This window comes from Marmota monax, unplaced genomic scaffold (genome assembly GCF_021218885.2).
Source record: "Marmota monax isolate L192 unplaced genomic scaffold, Marmota_monax_Labrador192_F-V1.1 WCK01_AAM20220418_F8-fsc00001, whole genome shotgun sequence".
In the NCBI taxonomy this organism is placed as follows: domain Eukaryota; kingdom Metazoa; phylum Chordata; class Mammalia; order Rodentia; family Sciuridae; genus Marmota; species Marmota monax.
The window spans coordinates 26,512,849-26,537,964 of record NW_026693777.1 but is presented as its reverse complement, the minus strand read 5'-3'; positions in this window follow the sequence as shown (position 1 = coordinate 26,537,964).

Genomic DNA, 25,116 nt, shown 5'->3' with positions numbered 1-25,116 from the left:
ACATAATTATGAAAGATGAGAAATTCCACAATCTGTGGTTGTACACTGGAGGCCCAGGAGAGCCAGTGATGTAGTTCAAGTCCCAATCCAAAGGTCTGAGAACTAGACAAACCTAAATGTAAGTTCTAGTCTGGGTCCAGGAGACCAATGTCACAGTTCAAAAACTGTGAGGCAGAGAGAGAGAACTCTCCCATAACAAATCTTTTGTTCTATTCAGGCATCCAATGGATTAGAAAAGGCCTAGCCAAATTGGGGAGTGCATTCTGCTTTGCAAAGTTAAACAATTCAAGTGTTAAATGTCATCTAGAAATACCCTCACAGACTAACCCATAATATGTTTAACCAAACATCTGGATATCCCAAGGTTCAGTTAACGTATAAAATTAACTAACATATCCCTTTTAACTAGATAAATCACTGCATATTATTTTTGCAAACACCTACAATCCCATTTTAACTGAATAATCAAATCTCCTCTGACAACTTTCTGGTTTTTTCCTTCCCCAAAGTGTGGGAGTTTGTCCCTTAATAAAACTGTCAATTGGGTAAATTCTTATTTAGCAACTTCTTGCTGAATTCTAATTTAAGGAATTTCCTTTCAAGGATCCAAAATCCAGAAAGTGCACATCCAATTCCCCAAAGCAACTCTTGAGCCAGAAAAAAAAAATGCTGAAGATACTTCCATCCATTAACTCACCCATCAAAGCCCATCTATTGGTGCCTGCAGATGTAGCTCAGTGATAGAGTGCTCTGGGTTCTATTCCCAGTAGCACAAACAACAATCCCTCCCTCCAAAAAGATTGTCTGTGTCTCCTTCCCTAGAAGTAATGTTACCTTTTTACAAACTATTTCATGTTAATGAATTAATTATAGCCTTTTCCCAGATGTTTACATTTTAAGAGAAGACGACATTAAGATACATTTAAATGTTGAATATATATTGAGTGCTGTTTAGTGTAAAGAATAATGCTCTACTCCATCATCAAACATGGCCAATTCCTACACTCAAGAACCTTGCTTCCTATTGGATTTTATGCGCCATAGTAACATTATATATAAAAAGTCTCAGAACTTCTCAACTTTGTGTGCAGTTGACCTTCAACAAGGGTGCCAATTCAAGTATAGTCTTTTCAATAAATGGTATTGAGATGACAGGATATTCATGTGCAACATAATAACCCCTATTTCATACCATACATAAAAAATTAACTGAAAGTAATAGAGACCTAAAGGTGAGTACCAAAACTATAAGACTTTTAGAAGAAGGCATAGGTGCAAATCTTCATTACTTTATGTTATAGATTAAATTATGTTCCCCTTAAAAGTTAATAGGTTGAAGCTGTACTTTACACTGTGCCCATATTTGGAGATAAGGCCTTTAAAAAGTAACTGAGGTTACGTGATATCATAGGGTGGGGCCACATCTGATAAGATTAGTGGGGTTTATTATTTATTTATTTTTTTTTTGGGTCCTGTAGATGGACAGCACACCTTTATTATTTGCTTAGTTTTATGCGGTGCTAAGGATTGAACCCAGTGCCTCACTCTTTCTAGGTAAGCACTCTGCCACTGAGCTACAGCCCCAGCCCTAGATTAGTGGTTTTATAAGAGGAAGAGATATCTCTTCATGCATGTACACACCCGGAGGAAAAGTCTTTGAGGACACAGTGAGAAGGCAGCCACCTATATGCTGAAAGAGAGGCCTTTTTAGAAGCCACTTGTGTTGGCAACTTGATCTTGGACTTCTAGCCCTCAGAGCTAGAAGGGAAAATAAACTTCTGTTGTTGAAGCCACTCAGTCTATAGATTTTCATTACGGCAGCCCAAGCAGACTAATATCCTTCGGTAAGCAATGGTTTCTCAGATAAAACACCAAAAGCACAAGTAACCAGAGTGAACTATCTCTAGGTAGTCCTAGATAAGAAGAATAGTATGGGTCAAACCACGGAGGAGACTGTGCAACCAATTTTGACTTCATCAAAATTGAACATCTTTGTGCTTCGAAGGACATAATCAAGAAAGTAAAAGTACCAGCCCACACAATGGGAGTAAATATTTGCAAGTCATCTAAAGCTGAGAGGGAGTTTATTATTCAAGATACATAAAGAACTCTTAAATAGACATTTTTTTTTCCAAATAAGACATATGAATAACCAATAAGCACATGGGAAGATGCTTAACCTTCTTAGGTCATTAGGAAAATACAAATCAAACCCACTTGAATCAAATGTATGAAATATGATATGTCAAGAGTTATGTAATGTTTTGAACAACTAATAATAAAAATTTAAAAAATGATATAAAAGGAAAAAAAAAGAAAATACAAATCAAAACCATAATGAGATGCCTCATCATGCAAACTAGAATAGCTATAATTTTAAAAATAGATAATACCAACTGTTGGGCAGGACATGGAAGTATAGAAACCTTTATGCACTGCTGGTGAGAATACCAATGGGCATAGACACTTTGAAAAATAGTTTGGCAGTTCTCAAAAACTTAAACACAGAGGTACTATATGATCCTGAAATTCCACCTCTAGGTATGTACCCAGAATAATTGCAAACATATGTCTACACAAAAACTTGTATACAAGGGTTTATGCCAGTATTGTTCATAATAGTAAAAAAATGGAAATGACCCAAATTTCCATTAACCGATGAATGGATAAGCACACTGTAGTTCACATGAAGTGTTGATACATGCTACAAAAATAAACGAACCTTGAAAACATTATACTGGGGCTGGGGTTGTGGCTCAGCAGTAGAGTTCTTGCTTAGCATGTGCGAGGCCCTGGGTTCTATCCTCAGCACCACATAAAAATAAATAAATAAAATAAAAAAGGTATTATGTCCAACTACAACTAAAAAATAAATATTAAAAAAATATACTAAGTGGAAAAAAAAGCCAGTCACAAAACATATTATATGATTCTATTTATGTGAAAGGTTCCAAATAGGGAAAGTGTATTAGTGGTAGCTTATGGACTAAGGGGAACAGAAAGTGGGAAGTGGCTGCTAATGGGTACAGTATTTCTTCTAGGGTGAATGTCCTAGAATTAGGTTGTGGTGATAGTTGCATAACTCTAGGAATATACTAAATGCCACTTTACATGTATGAATTTTAGTGCATGTGAAATATATCTCAAAAAATACACACACACCTACAAAATGACATTTGATCAAATTTGATCAACGTATTAAAGGAAGAAGAGTCGAGTTTTACATAGGAAAGGTAAAAGGGTTTTTCAACAATAGGAAAAAGTATAGGCAAAAGCAAGGCCCTGCAAACAATGTGGTGTCTGGGAAATAAATGGCCAGTGCATACCTGGAAGGAGGTTAGTGGGAAATGAGACTGGAAAATGAAACGAGGATCTGAATCAGCCAGTCTCAGCAGGAAAGAGAGAGAGCATTCAAAAGGGGGTAATTTAAAAGAATGTAACCCAGAGATTGTCTATAGAGGTGTGAGGAGATTTAGAGAAACCCAGGAGGGATGGTGAGGCTTGCATGGGTCCAGTTACATGGAGAAGGTGTTGTGAGGCAATGATCTGATGGTCAAATGGAGGTGGAAATGACCAGAACTCAGTGAGTATTATAACCCTAGGACTATCTGGATTTCAGGTAAAGAAACTCCACTGCAAAACCTGGAGGAAAGAAGCCAGGGAAAATATACTATGACATTCTCTTTTACCCTCAGTCTCTCACTGGTCTGCCCAGAAGGCATAGTGCCCAGAACCTGTTGATGTAGTGCAAAGAGTGCCTCCTGCAGCCAAGAACTGGGCAGCTGTGTGAAGAGTGAGTCTGAAGAGAAATAGCTCAGGGCCTGAGCATAAAAGACTTGTGTGTCTTGCCAAGAAGTCTGGACTTTGTCCTGTAGACAGGAGGAAACCATAAAAGGGGTTTAAGCTGGGAAGTGATTGCAATGTGATGGCTTGGAGGGAGAAAACCTAAACTATGGGTTCTCAAAGTATGGTCCCCAGAACAGAAGCATCTGTAGTACCTGGGAACTTGTCAGAAATGCAAATTCTTGTATGTCATTATGGACCTACTGAATCAGAAATTATGGGGCTGGGACCTGACAATCTCTGTTTTAACAGATCCCTTCAGGTGATTCTGATGTGCCCTAAAGTTGGAGAATATTATCCCCTGAATTACGTGCTCAGTAGGATTACTGAAAAGACAAATCACACTTATTGGAATAGGGCTTGACCTAAACAGAGCCACCACTTAACACTGTACAGGATAGCAGTGAGGAATTTCTGGAAGCCACCGTTCAGCTAGACAGCAACAGCCTTACTGACTGGGGACTTGAAGGTGGGGGAATACCACAGGTCCAAACCTTTACCTTACTGGTTAGGATTTCCAGGAGTCCAAAGGGAAGGAAATGTAATAATCCAATATATCAGGATGGTAAATTTCAGTCCTTGAATAAATTGATATTCGTTGAACGAGCCCACTTTCTTCCCTTTGGACGGAAGCAAGTATGTGTGAAATATTGTTTGTTCTGTAAAGGAAGTAGACAGATTCCTGCAAATGTAATCATATTTGAAAACAAGCTAAGTGTTCAAAATTAAGAAATTGGCTAAAAAATGACATTACACCCTCAAATGTAATATTATGTAGCATTAGGATTGATGGTTCATAAGAATAATTAATGTCATTTAAATTTTTAAAATTATACTGGTATGTTCTATACGATTTTATAATTGTGAAAAGTTGCATGGACATTTTATTTTCATAGATATAACCTGAAGGGATACACTTTAAAATATTAGTAATTCTTATCCCTATGTGGTAAAATTATAAGGGTTTAACTTTATGCTTTTAATTTATTTGCATTTTAACAAATTTTTATAATGAATATGGTTCGGGGCTAAGAAACAAACATTATTTAAAGTAAAAGAGAAGGCAGAAAATGTGATGGGACTATATTAATATTTGAATACCTAAAACTAAAAAAAGAATGTATAAATATAACAAAGTTGCCATAAACCAAGTTAAAAGGAAGATAAAGCTGGGAAGATATTTGTAAGTTACATGACAGTGGATAAATAAGACAAAGAATACCCCAATATAAAGTGGATAAAGTCATTAACTATGATTTGTAAAAGAAGAAATATGAATGCACTTTAAATAAAGAAAAAATATTTAGGGCTGGGTGCAATGATATATGCCTATAATCCCAGCAACTTGGGCAGCTGAGGCAGGAGGATTGCAAATTCAAGGTCAGCCTGGGCAACTTAGTGAGACCCCATCTCAAAATAAAATTTAAAAAAGGGATAGGGATAGAGTACAATGGGTTCACTCCCCAGTACCTCCTCTCCCAAGAAAAGAAAGAAAAAATACTTAACCTTTCCAGTAATCAAAGAAATAAAAGGTAAGAACAATGTGTATTCTTTTACCTCTCTGATTAGTTTGTAATAATAGATTAAAGAGAATTGAGTTTTATGAAAATGTGGAAAGTGAATTATTTTATCATGGTTTTGACATGAGTAAATATAGTTACAATATTTGGGGTTGGAAATTTCAAAATATATTTTGAAAGCCTTAAAATATAGCCTTTGACCAGAGAGGAATTATTTCTAAGAATATAATCAGATAATTGTACATATGTTTAGCTAATAAAAACTGAGAAGATACCTAACCTCACTACATATCTGAGAAACTCAAAATAAAATAATATGCTATCTTTCACCTAGGAAGCTGTCAAAATTTTGAAGTTTTCCAATGCCAAGCATTGGCAAGATTCTGAAAATAAAGATATATATTGCTGGTGGAAAACTAAATTGGCATACATGCTTTGGAAAGTAAATTTGACACATCTATTAAAAAACTTACCATGTTACTCTACCACCCAATAGTTCTATCTTTGAATGTCTAACCTAGAGAAAAATATACACATCCACAGAGAAAAAATCTATAAGCGTGCATATTCACATCTTTGTAATAGACAAAGAACACAGGGCAGAGAAAAAGAATGACAGCCCTAAATTTCCATAGGTAGGGAGCATTTAAATAAGAGATGGCAAAGTCATAACATAAAGGCATGAATTGCTTATGGAAAACGGAATGGGAATGGATCTCAAAAACATTGCTGAGTGAGAAAAGCAAACTGCAGAATGATATAGGCATTTTGTTTGTTTATTAAAAATACAATTCACCTCCCAAGAAGATAAATGTAAAGAACTTTTACCATAGCTTTATTTAAAGGAGGAGGAGGAAAGGAAAAAGAGAAGAAGAAAAGTTTAAACAACTTAAGAGCTGAGGATGGCATAACACACATACATGAAGTATAATTTTCTCTTCTTGTGGTTTTACATGATGTGGTGTTACACAGTTTTCATATATGAACATAGGAAAGTTATGTCCAAATCATTCTATTGTCTTTCCTATTACCATCCCCTCTCCCTTCCCCTGATTCCCTCTGTCCAGTTCCTTGAATCTCCTCTTCCTCCTCCCTATTGCCTATTGTGAGTCAGCATCTGCATATCAGAGAGAACACTTGGCCTTTGGTGTTTGGGGATTGGCTTATTTCACTTAGCATGAGTCTCTAGTTCCATCCATTTACCAGCAAATGCCACAATTTCATTCTTCTTTTTGGCTGAGTAATATTTCATTTTGTATACCACATTTTTTTTCATTCTTCTGTTTAGGGGCACCTAGGTTGGCTCCATAGCTTAGCTATTGTGAATTGAACTGCTATGAACATTGATGTACCGCATCACTGTAGTATGCTGATTTTAAGTCCTTTGGGTATATGCCAAGAAGTGAGATATCTGGGTCAAATGGTGGTTCCATTCCAAGTTTTCTGAGGAATCTCCATACTGCTTCCATAGTGTTTGCAGCAATCTGTAGTCCCACCAGCAATGTATGAGTGTATCTTTTCCCCCATATCCTCGCCAACAGTTATTGTTACTTGTATTCTTGATAATTGCCATTCTGACTAGAGTGAGAGGAAATCTCAATGTAGTTTTAATTTGCATTTCTCTAATTGCTAAAGATGTTGAACATTTTTTTCATATATTTGTTGACCATTTGCATTTCTTCTTTTGTGAAGTGTTTGTTCCTTTGCCCATTTATTGATATTTTTGTGGGGAGTGTATTGTCTTGGTGTTAAGTTTTTTGAGTTACTTATATAACCTGGGGATTAATGCACTATCTGAGGTGCAGGTGGCAAAGCTTTTCTCCCATTCTGTCGGCTCTCTCTTCATGCTTTTGATTATTTTCTTTTCTATGAAGATACTTTTTAGTTTGATATCATCCCATTCTTGATTTTACTCTTGTGCTTTAGGATTCTTGTTGAGGAAGTCAGTTCCCAGGCTGACATGATGAAGATTTGGGTCTACATTTTCTTCTAGTAGGCACAAAGTCTCTGATCTAATGCCCAGGTCCTTGATTCACTTTGAGTTGAGTTTTGTCTAGGGTGAGAGATAGGTATCTATTTTCATTTTATCACATATGTATTTCCAGTTTTCCGAGCACCATTTGTTGAAGAGGGTATCTTTTCTCCAATGTATGTTTATGGTGCCTTTGTCTAATATGAGATAACTGTATTTATGTGGGTTTGTCTCTATGTCTTCATGTCTGTTTTGGTGCCAATACTATACCAAAGAAAAACAATTCTTAAAATTTCCAAAAGGAGAGGGTTAATTAAATTATGACATGCCACAGGAAAAACTATCATTAAAAACAATATAGAAGGAGAGCCGCCAACCGCGCCTGCAAGGTAGGTGGACCTGCGACCCACCAGCAGAACAGGCCCAGCGACCCGCCAGTGTGGAAGACACATCACCCTGGTTGGGGGAGGGGCAGAGCCGCCCCGCGCCTGCAAGGTAGGCAGACCTGTGACCCACCGGCAGGACAGGCCCAGCAACCCGCAGAGGGGAAGAGCCGCCCCCCGCGCCTGCAAGGTAGGCGGACCTGCGACCCACCGACCCACCGGCAGAACAGGCCCAGCGGCCTGCCGGTGTGGTAGGCACATTGCCCCAATTGGAGGAGGGGCAGAGCTGCCGCCCATGCCTGCGAGGGAGACTTTGCAACTACACAAGAGCAATATAAATATATAGGGGGAAAATTCAATAACACAACAGTTTCACCAAGCAGAAAGAAACGTGAACAGTATGAAAAGACAAGGAAAGAAAGGACCACAAGCAATGCAGGTCAACTCAACTTTAGAAGAGGTAATATCTGCAGCAGATGCAATGTCAGATAAGGAATTCAGGATATACATGCTTCAGATGATCTGGAGTCTCAAGGAAGACATTAGATAGCAAAATCAGACAATGAAAGATCACTTCGACAATGAATTACATAAACAAATCCAAGAAGCAAAAGATCAACTATACAGGGAGATACAGGTTATAAAAAACAAACAAACAGAAATCCTAGAAATGCAGGAAGCAATAAACCAAATTAAAAACTCAATTGAGAATACTACCAGCAGAGTAGAACACTTAGAAGATAGAACATCAGACAATGAAGACAAAGTATTTCAACTTGAAAAGAACATAGACAGCTCAGCAAGACTGTTAAGAAACCACGAGCAGAACATCCAAGAAATATGGGATAACATAAAGAGACCAAACTTAAGAGTCATTGGGATACAGGAAAGTATAGAGGTCCAAACCAAAGGAATGAGCAATCTTTTCAATGAAATAATACGAGAAAACTTCCCAGACTTGAAGAATGAGACAGAATCCCAAATCCTAGAAGCCTACAGGACGCCGAATGTGCAAAATCATAAGAGACCCACACCTAGACACATTATAATGAAGATGCCCAACATACAGAATAAGGAGAGAATTTTAAAAGCTACAAGAGAAAGGAAGCAGATTACATTTAGGGGTAAGCCAATCAGGATAACAGCTAATCTTTCAACACAGACTCTGAAAGCTAGAAGATCCTGGAATAACATATTTCAAACACTGAAAAAAAATGGGTTCCAACCAAGAATTGTGTATCCAGCGAAATTAAGCTTCAGGATGGAAGATGAAATTAAAACCTTCCACGATAAACAAAAGTTAAAAGAATTTGCAGCTAGAAAACCATCTCGTCAAAACATCCTTGGCAAAACATTACAGGAAGAGGAAATGGAAAATAACAATGAAAACCAACAGTGGAAGGTAGTACAGTAAAGGGGGGAAAATAATCAAAGAGGAAAACAAACCATGTTTAGTAACATAAATAAACAAATATGGCTGGAAGAATAACCCATATCTCAATAATAACCCTAAATGTTAATGGCTTAAACTCACCAATTAAGAGACACAGGCTAGTAGAATGGATCACAAAACAAGACCCAACAATATGCTGCCTACAGGAGACGCATTTGATAGGAAAAAACATACATAGACTGAAGGTGAAAGGTTGGGAAAAATCATATCACTCATATGGACTTTGGAAACAAGCAGGAGTGTCCATACTCATGTCAAATAAAATAGATTTCAAGCCAAAGTTAATCAAAAGGGATAAAGAGGGACACTACATACTGCTCAAGGGAACCATACACCAACAAGACATAACAATCATAAATATATATGCCCCAAACAATGGTGCAGCTATGTTCATCAAACAAACTCTTCTCAAGTTCAAGAGTCTAATAGACCACCATACGATAATCATGGGAGACTTCAACACACCTCTCTCACCACTGGACAGATCTTCCAAACAAAAGTTGAATAAGGAAACTATAGAACTCAATAACACAATTAATAACCTAGACTTAATTGACATATATAGAATATACCACCCAACATCAAGCAGTTACACTTTTTTCTCAGCAGCACATGGATCCTTCTCAAAAACAGATCATATATTATGTCACAGGGCAACTCTTAGACAATATAAAGGAGTAGAGATAATACCATGCATCTTATCTGATCATAATGGAATGAAACTGAAAATCAACGATAAAAGAAGGAAGGAAAAATCATGCATCACTTGGAGAATGAACAATAGGTTTGAATGCTCAATGGGTTATAGAAGACATCAAGGAGGAAATTAAAAAATTCTTAGAGATAAATGAAAACACAGACAGAACATATCGGAATCTATGGGACACATTGAAAGCAGTTCTAAGAGGAAAATTCATTGCTTGGAGTTCATTCCTTAAAAAAAGAAAAAACCAACAAATAAATGACCTCATACTTCATCTCAAAATCCTAGAAAAAGAAGAGCAAAACAACAGCAAAAGAAGTAGAAGGCAAGAAATAATTAAAATCAGAGCTGAAATTAATAAAATCGAAACAAAAGAAACAATTGAAAAAATTGACAAAACTAAAAGTTGGTTCTTTGAAAAAATAAATAAAATTGACAGACCCTTAGCCATGCTAGCAAAAAAGAGAAGAAGAGAGAGAACTCAAATTACTAGCATACGGGATGAAAAAGGCAATATCACAACAGACACTTCAGAAATACAGAAGACAATCAGAAATTATTTTGAATCCTTATACTCCAATCAAATAGAAGATAGTGAAGGCATCGATAAATTTCTTAAGTCATATGATCTGCCCAGATTGAGTCAGGAGGATATAGACAACCTAAACAGACCAATATCAATTGAAGAAATAGAAGAAACCATCAAAAGACTACCAACTAAGAAAAGCCCAGGACCAGATGGGTATACAGCAGAGTTTTACAAAACCTTTAAAGAGGAACTAATACCAATACTTTTCAAGCTATTTCAGGAAATAGAAAAAGAGGGAGAACTTGCAAATTCATTCTACGAGGCCAACATCACCATGATTCCTAAACCAGACAAAGACACTTCAAAGAAAGAAAACTACAGACCAATATCTCTAATGAACCTAGATGCAAAAATCCTCAATAAAATTCTGGCGAATCGGATACAAAAACATATCAAAAAAATTGTGCACCATGATCAAGTAGGACTCATCCCTGGGATGCAAGGCTGGTTCAATATACGGAAATCAATAAATGTTATTCACCACATCAATAGACTTAAAAATAAGAACCATATGATCATCTCGATAGATGCAGAAAAAGCATTCAACAAAGTACAGCATCCCTTTATGTTCAAAACTCTAGAAAAACTAGGGATGACAGGAACATACCTCAAAATTGTAAAAGCAATCTATGCTAAGCCTCAGGCTAGCATCATTCTGAATGGAGAAAAAATGAAGGCATTTCCTCTAAAATCTGGAACAAGACAGGGATGCCCTCTCTCACCACTTCTGTTCAACATAGTTCTCAAAACACTGGCCAGAGCAATTAGACAGACGAAAGAAATTAAAGGCATAAAAATAGGAAAAGAAGAACTTAAATTATCACTATTTGCAGTGACATGATTCTATACCTAGAAGACCCAAAAGGGTCTACAAAGAAACTATCAGAGCTAATAAATGAATTCAGCAAACTGGCAGGATATAAAATCAACATGCATAAATCAAAGGCATTCCTGTATATCAGCGACAAATCCTCTGAAATGGAAATGAGGACAACCACTCCATTCACAATATCCTCAAAAAAAATAAAATACTTGGGAATCAACCTAACAAAAGAGGTGAAAGACTTATACAATGAAAACTACAGAACCCTAAAGAGAAAAATAGAAGAAGATCTTAGAAGATGGAAAAATATACCCTGTTCATGGATAGGCAGAACTAACATCATCAAAATGGCAATATTACCAAAAGTTCTCTATAGGTTTAATGCAATGCCAATCAAAATCCCAACGGCATTTCTTGTAGAAATAGATAAAGCAATCATGAAATTCATATGGAAAAATAAAAGACCCAGAATAGCAAAAACAATGCTAAGCAGGATGTGTGAATCAGGCGGTATAGCAATACCAGACCTCAAACTATACTACAGAGCAATAGTAACAAAAACAGCATGGTACTGGTACCAAAACAGGCGGGTGGACCAATGGTACAGAATAGAGGACACAGAAACCAATCCACAAAACTACAACTATCTTATATTTGATAAAGGGGCTAAAAGCATGCAATGGAGGAAAGATAGCATCTTCAACAAATGGTGCTGGGAAAACTGGAAATCCATATGCAACAAAATGAAACTGAATCCCTTTCTCTCGCCATGCACAAAAGTGAATTCAAAATGGATCAAGGAGCTTGATATCAAATCAGAGACATGGCGTCTGATAGAAGAAAAAGTTGGCTACTATCTACATACTGTGGGGTCGGGCTCCAAATTCCTCAATAGGACACCCATAGCACAAGAGTTAATAACTAGAATCAACAAATGGGACTTACTCAAACTAAAAAGTTTTTTCTCAGCAAAAGAAACAATAAGAGAGGTAAATAGGGAGCCTACATCCTGGGAACAAATCTTTACTCCTCGCACTTCAGATAGAGCCCTAATATCCAGAGTATACAAAGAACTCAAAAAATTAGACAATAAGATGACAAATAACCCAATCAACAAATGGGCCAAGGACCTGAACAGACACTTCTCAGAGGACATACAATCAATCAACAAGTACATGAAAAAATGCTCTCCATCTCTAGCAGTCAGAGAAATGCAAATCAAAACCACCCTAAGACACCATCTCACTCCAGTTAGATTGGCAGCCATTATGAAGTCAAACAACAACAGGTGCTGGTGAGGATGTGGGGAAAAGGGTACACTTGTACATTGCTGGTGGGACTGCAAATTGGTGCAGCCAATTTGGAAAGCAGTATGGAGATTTCTTGGAAAGCTGGGAATGGAGCCACCATTTGACCCAGCTATTCCCCTTCTCGGTCTATTCCCTAAAGACCTAAAAAGAGCATGCTACAGGGACACTGCTACATCGATGTTCATAGCAGCACAATTCACAATAGCAAGACTGTGGAACCAACCTAGATGCCCTTCAATAGACGAATGGATTAAAAAAATGTGGCATTTATACACAATGGAGTATTACTCTGCATTAAAAAATGACAAAATCATAGAATGTGCAGGGAAATGGATGGCATTAGAGCAGATTATGCTAAGTGAAGCTAGCCAATCCCTAAAAAACAAATGCCAAATGTTTTCTTTGATATAAGGAGAGTAACTAAGAACAAAGTTGGGAGGAAGAGCATGAGAAGAAGATTAACATTAAACCGGGGTGAGAGGTGGGAAGGAAAAGGAAAGAGAAGGGAAATTGCATGTAAATGGAAGGAGACCCTCATGGTTATACAAAATTACATACAAGAGGAAGTGAGGGGAAAGGGGGAAAAAAACAAGGGGAGAAATGAATTACAGTAGATGGGGTAGAGAGAGAAGATGGGAGGGGAGGGGAGGGGATGGGGGATAGTAGAGGATAGGAAAGGCAGCAGAATACAACAGACACTAGTATAGCAATATGTAAAACAGTGGATGTGTAACCGATGTGATGCTGCAATCTGTATATGGGGTAAAAATGGGAGTTCATAACCCACTTGAATCAAAGTGTGAAATATGATATGTCAAGAACTATGTAATGTTTTGAACAACCAACAATAAAAATTAAAGGAAAAAAAACAATATAGAAGGCTGGGGTTGTGGCTCAGTGGTAGAGTGCTTGTCTAGCCCACGTGAAGCCCTGGGTTTGATCCTCAGCACCACATAAAAATGAAGTAAGGATATTGTGTTCACCTACAACTAAAACAATAAATAAATATTTTCAAAAAACAATATAGAGGCAGTTATTTTTTTAAATTTACAATGAAGTTTGAAAAATTTATTAAAATAAAATGTAGATGCAAACAAACTTTAAGTTAGGAATTCATTTTTGTGAAAAAGAAGGAAGCATTTGAGTGACAGGTTTGTGGATATCTTTCTTTTTGTTTATCTGTATTTTTCTAACTTATCGTTAAAAATCCTTACTAATTAAAAAATAAAGTTGGACAATTCTAGACAGAATACAAAAGTCAATGGCAAACCTAGTACCACCATAGGTGACAATTATTTCATTTAGTTTCTGAACATCCCTCATCTTTCTTTTTAAAATCTGCACATCAGTTCACCCCCTCTCCCCCAAGGCATTCAGAATTTCATACTGCAAAGGGAAACCCTCTGAATGGGCAAAAAGGATCTGAAACACAACCAATCACACACTGAAATACAGGTGAAGACAGAGCTATGAGCTCCATGCCTAGGGACCTGGGTTCCAGTCCCCACCAGTATTTGTGAACTGTAGAGAGGGCAGCTTCCTGCCTCAGAACCTGCTGGAGTGCTTGTTAAAAATGGAGTTCCACCCATGCCTGACCCTGACAATAATATGAACCCCTATGCACACTAAACCTAAAAAATCTTTGCCCAAGACTAATCATTCAACTACTGTGATTTTTTGGAAACTTGGATCCCTCATCAAACTGCTAGTCTTTTTTTTTTTTTTAATATCTATTTTCCAGTTGTAGTTGGACACAATATCTTTATTTTATTTATTTATTTTTATGTGGTGCTGAGGATCCAACTCAGTGCCTTGCACGTGCTAAGCAAGCATGGTACTGCTGAGCCACAACCCCAGCCCAAAAGTGCTAGTCTTAACAAATCTCTGATCATGATGGACTATGGAGCCCTTAAGATTGCTTTGAAAAGTGCAAAACCAGAGACACAAAAACTATTGTTATCAGTTATACTCTTTCTGAAGCAGTACATTTGCATCTTAAAAAGGACCAGAGAAAGAAGGAAATGCTTCCAGAGTGAATTATCTCTAGGTAGTCTTAGATAGGAAAGAGAGTATGAGCCAGGGAATTCCTCTCGGTTCAAACCACAGAAGAGACTGTGCAAGAAGCCAGACCCAGGCCCCCAGATGGGTGATGAGTATGCAAGAAGATAAATCAAACTCCCTAGAATGCAGGGAATGCCTCTGATCCATCACAAGGGATGTCTGCTTTTGACAAAGGAAACTCTTTAGTCCCTTGGTACCTCAGATGATAACAAGCATTGCTTAACTGCTCCTTGGAAAACTTTAAAATTTAAAGAAACTATCGCTTTCCTGTCCCAAATCAATTTCTGACTATAGGAAGTGGAACAGAGCAAAAAAAGAAGTACCTCATCCTCAATAAATATGAGCTACAGTGAGTGATATACACACAGCATCCTCTGAAGTGGAAAGTTCTAGACTTGCACTGCCCCTTGTGGTAGCCACTGGCTACTTATGGTTATTGAGCCTTTGAAATGAAGCTAGTCTGAATTGATATGTGCTGCAAGGGTAAAGGACACACAGAAGGGCTAGGTTTGTAGCTCAGTTGTAGAGCACTTGCCTATCATGGGTGAGGCACTGGGTTCAATTCTCAGCACTGCATATAAATAAATGAATAAAATAAAGGCCCATCAACAACAAAAAACTTTTTTAAGAAAAAAAAATTCCATTAATCCTAAAAAGACACAGAGTTTGAAGACATGAAAATGATTGTAAATTATCTAGTTAATAATTTTTAAGTTGATTATGTTAAAATGATTTTTATGTATCTGATTAAATAAAATATATTATTCAAATTGATTTGTTTTGTTTCTTTGTAATTTATTTTCAAATTAAATTGTTGATTTACTTTAGTTGTATTACTTTAAAACAAAATCAATTTAAGAATGGGTAGACTACAGAGATTTGCTGAGGTTAAACAAATATGTGTTCTAATCCTAGTTATTTTAAAAATATTAAACTGATTCATAAAATTAGACATATTAATGGGTTACCATGTGATGTTTTGATATACAGATACATTGAGTAATGTTTAAATCAGGTTAACCATATCTATCTTCTCAAACATCTTGTATTTCCTTACGGGGAAAACATCAATATCTTTCTTCTGACTTTTTTGAAATACATAGTTTGTAATCATTATCTATAGTCACCCTACTGTGCAATAGCACTCTTCCTCCTAACTGTAACTTAGTACACATTGATCAACTTTTCCCATCCCCCACCTGTCTTTCTCTATACTTTCAAAATATGACTATTAGAAAAGCTTAAAGTACAAAGTTGGTGGCTCATATGGTATTTCTACCTGACAGTGGTGCTCTAAGAATAAAAAGTAAACAGGTGCTGCCTAGCAAAGACTTAAGTGACAAGTAGTCACTCCACTGTCCTTCAGCCCAGTTCAAACAAAAGGAGATTTTTCTCCCTTACTGTGGTGAAGTTCACTGTGATGAAATGAGAGTTGCAATATGGTTTTTTATCTTTTTAGTCTCTTCATTCCTCAAGGTTGCATTCTGATTTGCGAAGTTACTCACTTGCCATGAATGAAAGATACTGATTGTCTGTGCATCTTCCAAGGATCAGTTACTGAACTTTCATGACCCTCAATGATCACTATATTGGTTATACCTAATGGTTATTCATCAGTGTTTTTGGCTTTTCATTAGTGATCATGTTTGGAAATGACATGAGCAACTATCACTACTGATGAGCATCTATTACTAATGAGTAAAGACTGACCTGGAAATGATAATAGCTCTGAACATTAGCGCTAAATGCAATCCAAGAATCTAACAACACCTGTGTTGTTGAAAACTTGTGGGGGGTGGGGTAAGTATATATTTAGCAAGGAAATAAAGAGGCATTGAGACCTGAGTTGTAATTAGAATATACATGCAGCAATCACAGCAGCAAGATCTGGGTCTAGGAAGAGAATACCTGGGCACCAATAATTTCACATGTTAGTATGGATTTTTAGAGTTGAGTAAATCATGTCTCCTAAACTTGGCAAAGAAGAATCTGTTGTGACATTGTGTTGTTTAATTACAAATTGAGCCCTTCTTACAAAATTATAGTTTGTGCATGTATACATTAATTTTTAATGTACCCCAGCACATACGTGCACCTATACACACACGCACACACACTTCACCTCACACCATTCTCCTTTTAGAGCTGGAAACTCCATATTTCCCATAAGAATCCCTCTTGGGAAATATGGAGATTTTCAAGTATAAATCTAAAGAAGGATCATTAAAGGATTGCAAGGTCTAAGCTTAAGACATCTGTGTTTCTGAGGCTGCTTGTTCCAGTGGGCAATTATCAAAACAAGGATTAACTAAAATCCAGCTTTGACCAGTTTGGGAAAATCTGTGGGTTGAAGGGAGGAATTTTTGAAAATTGCAAATACATTTTGAAGGATTAAGTAATTCACTAAATGTGAGCTCCTAAGGGACTTCTCTCATCTCTCCCAATACTCTTTTTTCCCCAAACTCTTACTCTGTTTTGTGTTGTAGTTGCTTCATAAGTTAGAACATGGTTATATTTCAATCACATACAATTACACAAACATGATTATATTTCAACGATTGAACACACTCCATATAGTCAAAAAATAAAATGCCACAGTGAAGCATACAAGGAAAAGCACGATATTTGCTTTGCAGTGCCTAAAAAACGTTAATACACTTAATCATAAAAGAACTCTTAGAAATCAGTAATGAAGATGCTAACATTATAAGGGAAGTGAAAAAATAAAAAGAACCAGGAAAATGAAATAGCACAAATGACTAATAAGGTTTTATGAAGATGATCCAGCTCAACCTTTATACAAGATCGTGGGGTTTTAAATTTCAAAACATATTGCCAGTTGGAGATAATTTGTATTTGTAAGTTTTCTAAAAATTCAAGTGATTCTGGAATATTAGAGTTTGCCATTCACACATTCGTGTAAAATTCATTCATTAACATCTGAGATGAGCGGTGCTGGGGAGATGGATGGGTAGGCCACGATCAAGTACAGGAGTGAAGAAGGAATTTTTGGAAGTTGGAGCACTTCAGGAGTTCAGATGGAGCTGTAGAGTTGCCACGTGGAGAATGCAGAGTTCCAGGAGGGATTAGGTCCTGGTGAGAGTTGCAGGACAGCAGGCAAAGATGAGGCAGCAAAAATGAGTACAAATCTCACTGCTTCCGATTTCCTGGGGGCACTTCCATTGGCTAAGGAGAGGGCAAAGCTGTGTCCAGATTGCTTTTGGGCTTCCGGTTCCTGCAGGGACTGCTCCTGTCTACACCATTCAGACCCTAGGGTAGCCAGAGCAATGCTATGATTCAATTCTATTCTGTGATGCATTTGCTTTTCAAGTTGAGCGTGGGAATTTGATCATCATTTATAACACTGATCTTAAGAGAAAATAAATATTCAATAATGCCACAGGAAATAGGTCAACGTGAACTTTTGAGACTAAATTAATCCTAAGATAGAAACAATAGACAGATTGATTGATAGAGTTTAGTCCTCCTAATAGGCTCATGCTCTAATAAAGTTGTTTTTTTTTAAACTCTTGAGACGATTAACCTATGGTCCCAGAATAAACAATAGTCCTTTATATGAAAACATTTTGTGTCACATACACATACAAAAAACAAAACCTTCACTTTGTCTGCCTCGTTCTTTTGCAGACTCATGAAAAGGTTTTTAAGGACAGCATGTGAGGTCCCATTCTAAGCTGCTGTGTGGTCACGCAACTGAGTTCTAGTACAGTTATTCTGGAATTCTCTCTGCATTCCTTCAGATACCTACAACAGCCCCAGGCTGACATCCTTATTCTTTCTGGTTGGAAACCACTATCCCCTGCTAACATATCACCAAATGTTTCTTTCTTATTGGAGACAAAATGCTCAGTTTCTTAACCCAGGAAGGAAATGGGCTCTTCTTAGCTCATAATCTAATGCCATCCTTACTCCTGACCACAATGAGTAGGATGACACATGCTTGAGAACTCCATTTCTAAACTCTAACAGCAAAATGAAGTCAGGAGGGAAACACACACACACACACACACACAGCATTACACAGCAGTTAGAGGAGGCCTATTCTTGTCGTTGCAAATGCAAGGAATAGACATGCCAGGAAATGTTTTAACAACTAGATCTGTGAGGGAAGCCCTAATTTGTAGCATATGCAGATTTCAGTGTTGTAAATACCCTCACCATGCCCAATATTGAACAACCAATGTGGTGTCACTGAATGTGGAGTTGGGAAGAGATGTAATAACATAACATTCCACTTCCACCATTTCAGATTCAGAAGGAACCTCGAGACCACAGACAATTGCAAAATGTAGTAACACGGAGCAGGTGATGAGCTTTGAATATTTATCATCTTTGTTTTCAATATATGTGATTTATATAATATATTCATTTGTTGTAATTTTTCATGCTGTGTTTAACTACTGGTCCACAAAATTCCTGAAATCTGCCAATCGATCTTTCCGAGGCAGTATCATAGGGGCCCAGTAAACCATCTGCCTTGAGCAGGAGGGAGACTCTACCTGCACATGAAGTAGGAATGTTCATTGAGAAAAGGCTTCCTGAACTGATGACCCTAGGGATCTGCCACTAGGGAACTGCAAGCACAATCAAGCTTTCTTAAAATTCTGTATTCATCACTGAGCCATCTGTGTTTTCTTTGGACCTTCCCATCCCAGTGTTGACCTTGCTCAAAGCTACCTGATTCACAAGTATTAGTGGGCTTTTAGCCAGAGGTGGTGCAGCTTCAAGTGTAGTAACTTAAATGCAAAAGTCAAGAGGGAGATGACCTTGATATTTCACTGTTTCACATGTGTGAAAAGTAATGGGGTTATATTTGGCTTGCTTTAACTATGTTTAGATTTAAATGAGTATAATTTTCTAAAACAATAACATAAATCCCAGAGAAGAAAACCTGTCACTTGCAGGAAAGTAGAGCCAGAATAAAGCATTCCAATATCTCCCCTTCCGCTGTAACTGGGTGGCTAGTCTTCTGACAATACAAAATATTATTTTAGGAGTTTGAGACACAGGGAGAAAGTACAGACAGCCAGAGAGAAAAGGTTACAATCACAGTTTGGTGAAGAGAAAATACTCTCACAAAGATAATATGCCATGACATATTGTACTGAAGTGTGGCTTTCCATGAGAAATCCCACATCAGAAGGTTCTCATGTAATACGGGGCCAAAGTCTTCCCTAATCTTCAAATCCAGTGCCCAAGTGCTAGCACAACCCTCTGTGAAACAAGGCTCTTATACAAATCCTACACATTGTAATATTTCTGCCACAAAGATGAATGTATCTGCCAGGATAATTCCCAGAAAAAAATTGTTACTAAAACTAAAAAAGTAAACAAGATTTTTTTACTTCACTGAACGCCCAGCTCATCTTTAACTTGTTTTACCTCTTTAACAAAGTTTTACCTCATAGGGACTGCCCATCTTAGGGTTAAAGAGCCCATGCTGAGATTAGATGATTAAAAAAAAAAGAAAATGAAAATTGTATGACACCCCCAGTGGGGGATATTTTGAAAGCTAACTTGGGATGGTTTACTAAAATGTATAGCCAGGGATTTTTTTTACCAATGGAAGGTGGGTAAAGACTCCATCTGAGAATTCCTGATCAAGAGTGGCAGGACTGGGTACCTGGAGGCAGGATCTCAGTCTTCATATCCCAAAATCATCTACTTTGAGACTTCCACATAATTCAGGAAACAGTATTATCTGCTTGTTTTATTATTGAAAAGTTTCAGCTGGCTATTTTCAATTTTGAGACCCTATCTTTATTTCCTTATCAAATGTTCAACTGCTCCAACATCTATGTAAAACATTGGTGCTGTCATCAGGAAATCCAGCTTTCTCTTATTTGGGTTTAAAGAGTGCTATAGGTTTAATTGTCCCCTTTCCCCCAGATCCACATGTTGCAGTCCTAACTTCCAGGATCCCAGAGTATGAGCTTATTTTGAAATACAGTCTTCACAAAGGTAGTCAAGTCCAAGTGAGGCCATTAAGGTGGATCCTACTTCAATACAACTAGAGTCTTTATAAAAATGGTAGATTTAGCCACAGACACAGATACCATAGAGAGAAAATGATCTGATGAGATACTGGAAGCTGATGACCACGAATAAGCCAAGGAGAGTGGCCCAGAGCACATCCTTTCTTCATAGCCCTCAAAAGAAAACACTCTTCTGAAGTTAAAATGCAACTTCTGGCCCCCAGAACTGTGAGACAATAGCATTCAGGGCTGCACTGTTACAGCAGCCATAGCAAACTAATACACCTTGCATGTCCTAGAAGGCCATATGATTTATAGATGACACATGGTGCTTCCCTTTTCCTTTGGACACTATTGAACAATATTATTCCTACTGGATAGTTCCTTCAACCACCCCTTTAACATTATTAAAATTTGTCCCAAACAATTTAAATCAATTTCGGGGCATGATTCAATTCTCTCAGAGAATGCCAGAACTATGTGGGTTAATAGGACACATCAACCAAAACATCTGTGTTGAGAGCCACAGCTGAATCGGAATGGCCCCTGGCATTTTTGCCAGAAGTAAAGGTTGAGAGGCAAGCCATTAAGATGACGATATTAAGTTAAGCTGTCTATAATTGCTGTGACTGGATGATACTGGATTGAAACAGGCTGTGTATTCAATTGTATATTAGACCTTTACTGTCGGGTAATAGGGCAGCTCTTGCTGCCTTGGTTCCCGGGTTCCGAGAGTGAGTGCGCAGCCCAGGTGGAGGGAGTTCCGGTTGGTGTGTGGTGTTCCTGGGGGCAGTGTGGGTGGCGTTCTGGAGAGTTCCCAGGGAGTGTGTGTGGAGTGCTGTTGGAGTTCAGGCAATAAAGTTTCCTGTTTGAACATACAAGTGTTTTGTGGCGGCTCGGTGATTTGTGCCCAGCCAGACTGCGGCACATCTGTAAATAATATAATGAATATCTAGGCAATTTGGCAATTAATTTAAAATTAAAAGTCTTTTTTATCCTTCTACCCTGTAATTCTACTTCTAAAGACATAATTATGGATGGTCACAAAAATTGAACTAGGATGTACATGAGAATTATTGATAATGCCAAAAAAATTAGATCTGACTTGTTCTATGATGCATAAGTGACTTTTTAAAAAAATGGTTACCTTCACATAATAAAATACTGTATAGGCATTAAAATACTGATGATGTCAAAAACTTCAAAGAGTGGGGTGAAATGTTTCTCACTGATTTGTAGAAATATGGATGATTTTTAAAGCTTTAAGTCATAGTATTTTCTAACTTCTGTAGAACAAACAAAAATAACTGCTACAATTAGGGAAACTAAAAATCTCAGGTACCAGATATCAGAGTACATAAAATTGTGTGTGTGTGTGTGTGTGTGTGTGTATGCAGTCTTTATTTCAAATATTTGTTTAAATACCATTGTTATTCCTCATGACAAGGGAAAAGATGATCATCCCCTGTAGAAACTTAGGCAATATGCACAGATCTTTCGAGAACAGAGACAACCCTATAGTGTTGACCAGAGAATGGAGTGATTAATTCTCAAGGATGGATAGCAGGGGCTGTTGGTAAACTATGGCTAACAGGCCAGCCCATTGTTTTTGTAAATAAAACTTTATTGGAACACAGCCATGCTTATTTCTTTATTATAATATCATTGTATCCGATATATTTCTCTTTGATGGGTGTTTAATAGTATTCATTTGGGTTTTTATATTTCTCTGATGACTAATGAATTTGAGCACCTTTTTATATTTATTGAACTTCTGAGTGTGGGGCGGGGGGCGGAGAGGGAATGTGGTGTCTTTTCAAGATTTCTGACCATTTATTTTTCTGTTAGGTTAATTTGTTGTTGTAATGGTGGCCAGCAATTTATAGTATGATCTGGCTTAAAATGGTAGGTTTTCCTTTATTTTTCTCTTCATATTTTTTTTTCTCTCTCTCTCTTTGGAATTTGACTTGGGAAAGATGGTGGGGAAAGTGGGTTTCAATATGAATGGTATCTAAAAATTCACAAGTGAAAGAGTACAAAGCAGTATTGACAATAGAACTTAACTCAAAGACATGAATGCTCTATACCTGTGATATCCAATATGGTAGCCGCTGGCCTCATGTGGTTACTGTGACTATGGAACTGAGTTTTAACATTTTATTTAAATTTATAATTAATTTAAATTTATAATTAATTTAAATTTAGGCAGCCTGTTGCCAGTGGTTACAGAGTTAAACAGAGCAGGTCTCCTGGATAGGCTAAGGGTAAGTGAGTTTATGAAGATGCGCTAATGGGAAAGGGGAGGTTCTGAGGCTAGTTGGGAGAAAGTTTTGAGTGGCTGGAGTTATTTTCACCTCCTTTTTACTGTGCCTTACTATTATAACTGTTCTTACATTTTTTGTTTCCATATGAATCTGTCTCCCTTGTCTTGTTTTTTAGGATTTCTGAGTTTTTAATTAAATCCGACGAAATAAATCTTTTCCAGGTACCCTCCCAGAGACTCCATTGAATAGTCAGCACACATGCTACAAAGTTCTCTCCCTCAGGAAGAAGCCAGTTTTTTATCATAGAGACCCTGACAGATCTAACAGCTTTATCCAATATTCCATGAGGTCACTGCCAGGTTCACAAAGCTTCCTCCTCATCTGAGCCACCCATTTCATTATCTTTGTTATAGATCAGGCACTCAAAAACCTCCATAGGTGTCAGAATCAGCTGGGTAACTTCTTAAAACACAAATTATAGGAGTCATCCTTGAAGTTTCTCTTCTAGTTGCTCTGTGGATGAAGCCCAGGTATTTGCATTTATAATAAGTTCTCAGGATGTAAATGTTGCTGTTCTGGGGAACCATATTTCAAGAACCACAGCTGTAGATAATTATGTAAGGGCTCATCACCCTAAGATAGGGCAATCAGCTTCTCTCAGGAATTTGAAATTTGGAGCAAAGAGTCAAAGAGACTGAGGGCTACTACAGAAGGTCTGAAAAATACCACTGCCCAAGGTCCCAGAGCTGGTGGGTACTTATTCTTCATGAGCTTTGGTTGGAATAATCCTTTGAATAAATTCCTTCACTGCCCGTAGAAAGTTTCTGTTGTGTACCACTAAAAGAACTTTAACTAAGACCTGAATATATCTTGTATCAACAAGAAAACAGAAAGCAGGGCTGGGGTTGTGGCTCAGTGGTAGAGCGCTTGCCTAGCATGGGAAGGCACTGAGTTTGATTTTCAGTACCACATATAAATAAATGAATAAAATAAAGATCCATCAACATCCAAAAAAAATGTTAAAAAAAAGGAAACGGAAACCATTCAAAGTATTTAAAACAGACAACATAGTGCAGGAAATTGATCACAATGGCAACAGAACATCTGAGAAGCCAAACACACAATTTGAAGATTAGCAAAGCAGGAAGTTACCTTTATCCCTAGATTGGAGGGATAAAGGCAGAAGGTGGTGTTAGCAGAGGCTTCTGTGACCTAGAATAAGCTGGAACCATAATAGACTAGTCCAATCAGGAAAATGCTTCTGCTACTGCCAGAAGCAGTACCCAGGGCATCTCCGAAGAGTGGAAGAAATGCCCTAGCTTTACCCTTCCTTCTGCTTTTACTTTCTGGCAGTGCCTCTCCATGCCAGGAAGCTTGGGAATGGGCTTGCCATGATAGTGAAGACAGCTGGGCATTACGGAAAGATAAGTTATGGTTAAGATAATTTATGAGATAAAGATATGAAAAGATAAGTTATAAAAACAAACTGTAGACCAACACTGTTCAACTCTGGATTTCTGATTTTTTTTTTTCTTCAAAGTTCATTTTGCCTACTTACAAACTAGAGGAAGAGTAAGATAATATATGCATGCTGTATAACTTCTAATAGTGTCTTGTTAAGAATAAGAATTTGGGGGACTAGGGATATAACTCAGTGGTAGAGCATTTGCCTTTCATATGCAAGGACCTAGGTTGATCCCCAGAACCAGAAAAAAAAGTATTTGAATAGATTTTCATTAACTTTTTCCAGAATTAGGCCTTAAATTTCTGAGGTCATTTTCATGGAAAAATGGCAAATGACAACAAGAACTAGCATTTGTAGTTAGTTTGAAAAGTATTTTCAAAAATCTCCTCTAATTTAATCCTCAAAAGCCTTTTAAAGTAGGCATTATTCTTAACCCAATTTTATAAATTAGGACAGTGAAGCTCAGAGAGAATAAGCAACACATATAAGCAAAGTGAAATGGATCAAGATGATAAAATGGCACAATTCCAGACATGTTCAGCATCCAACTTAATTGTTGCAAAACACCAAGCTATTGTGTGAAAATACATTTAAGGCTACAAATTGACTTTTCTCTCTATTGATGTTCCAATTCCTCCTTTAACTAAAACCTAATATCTAGAGAAAACTCTTATAACTGAGAGAGGTTATTTTGAAAGATGAGCCTTATTTTGAAAGATTGGCCAGGGTGCCTT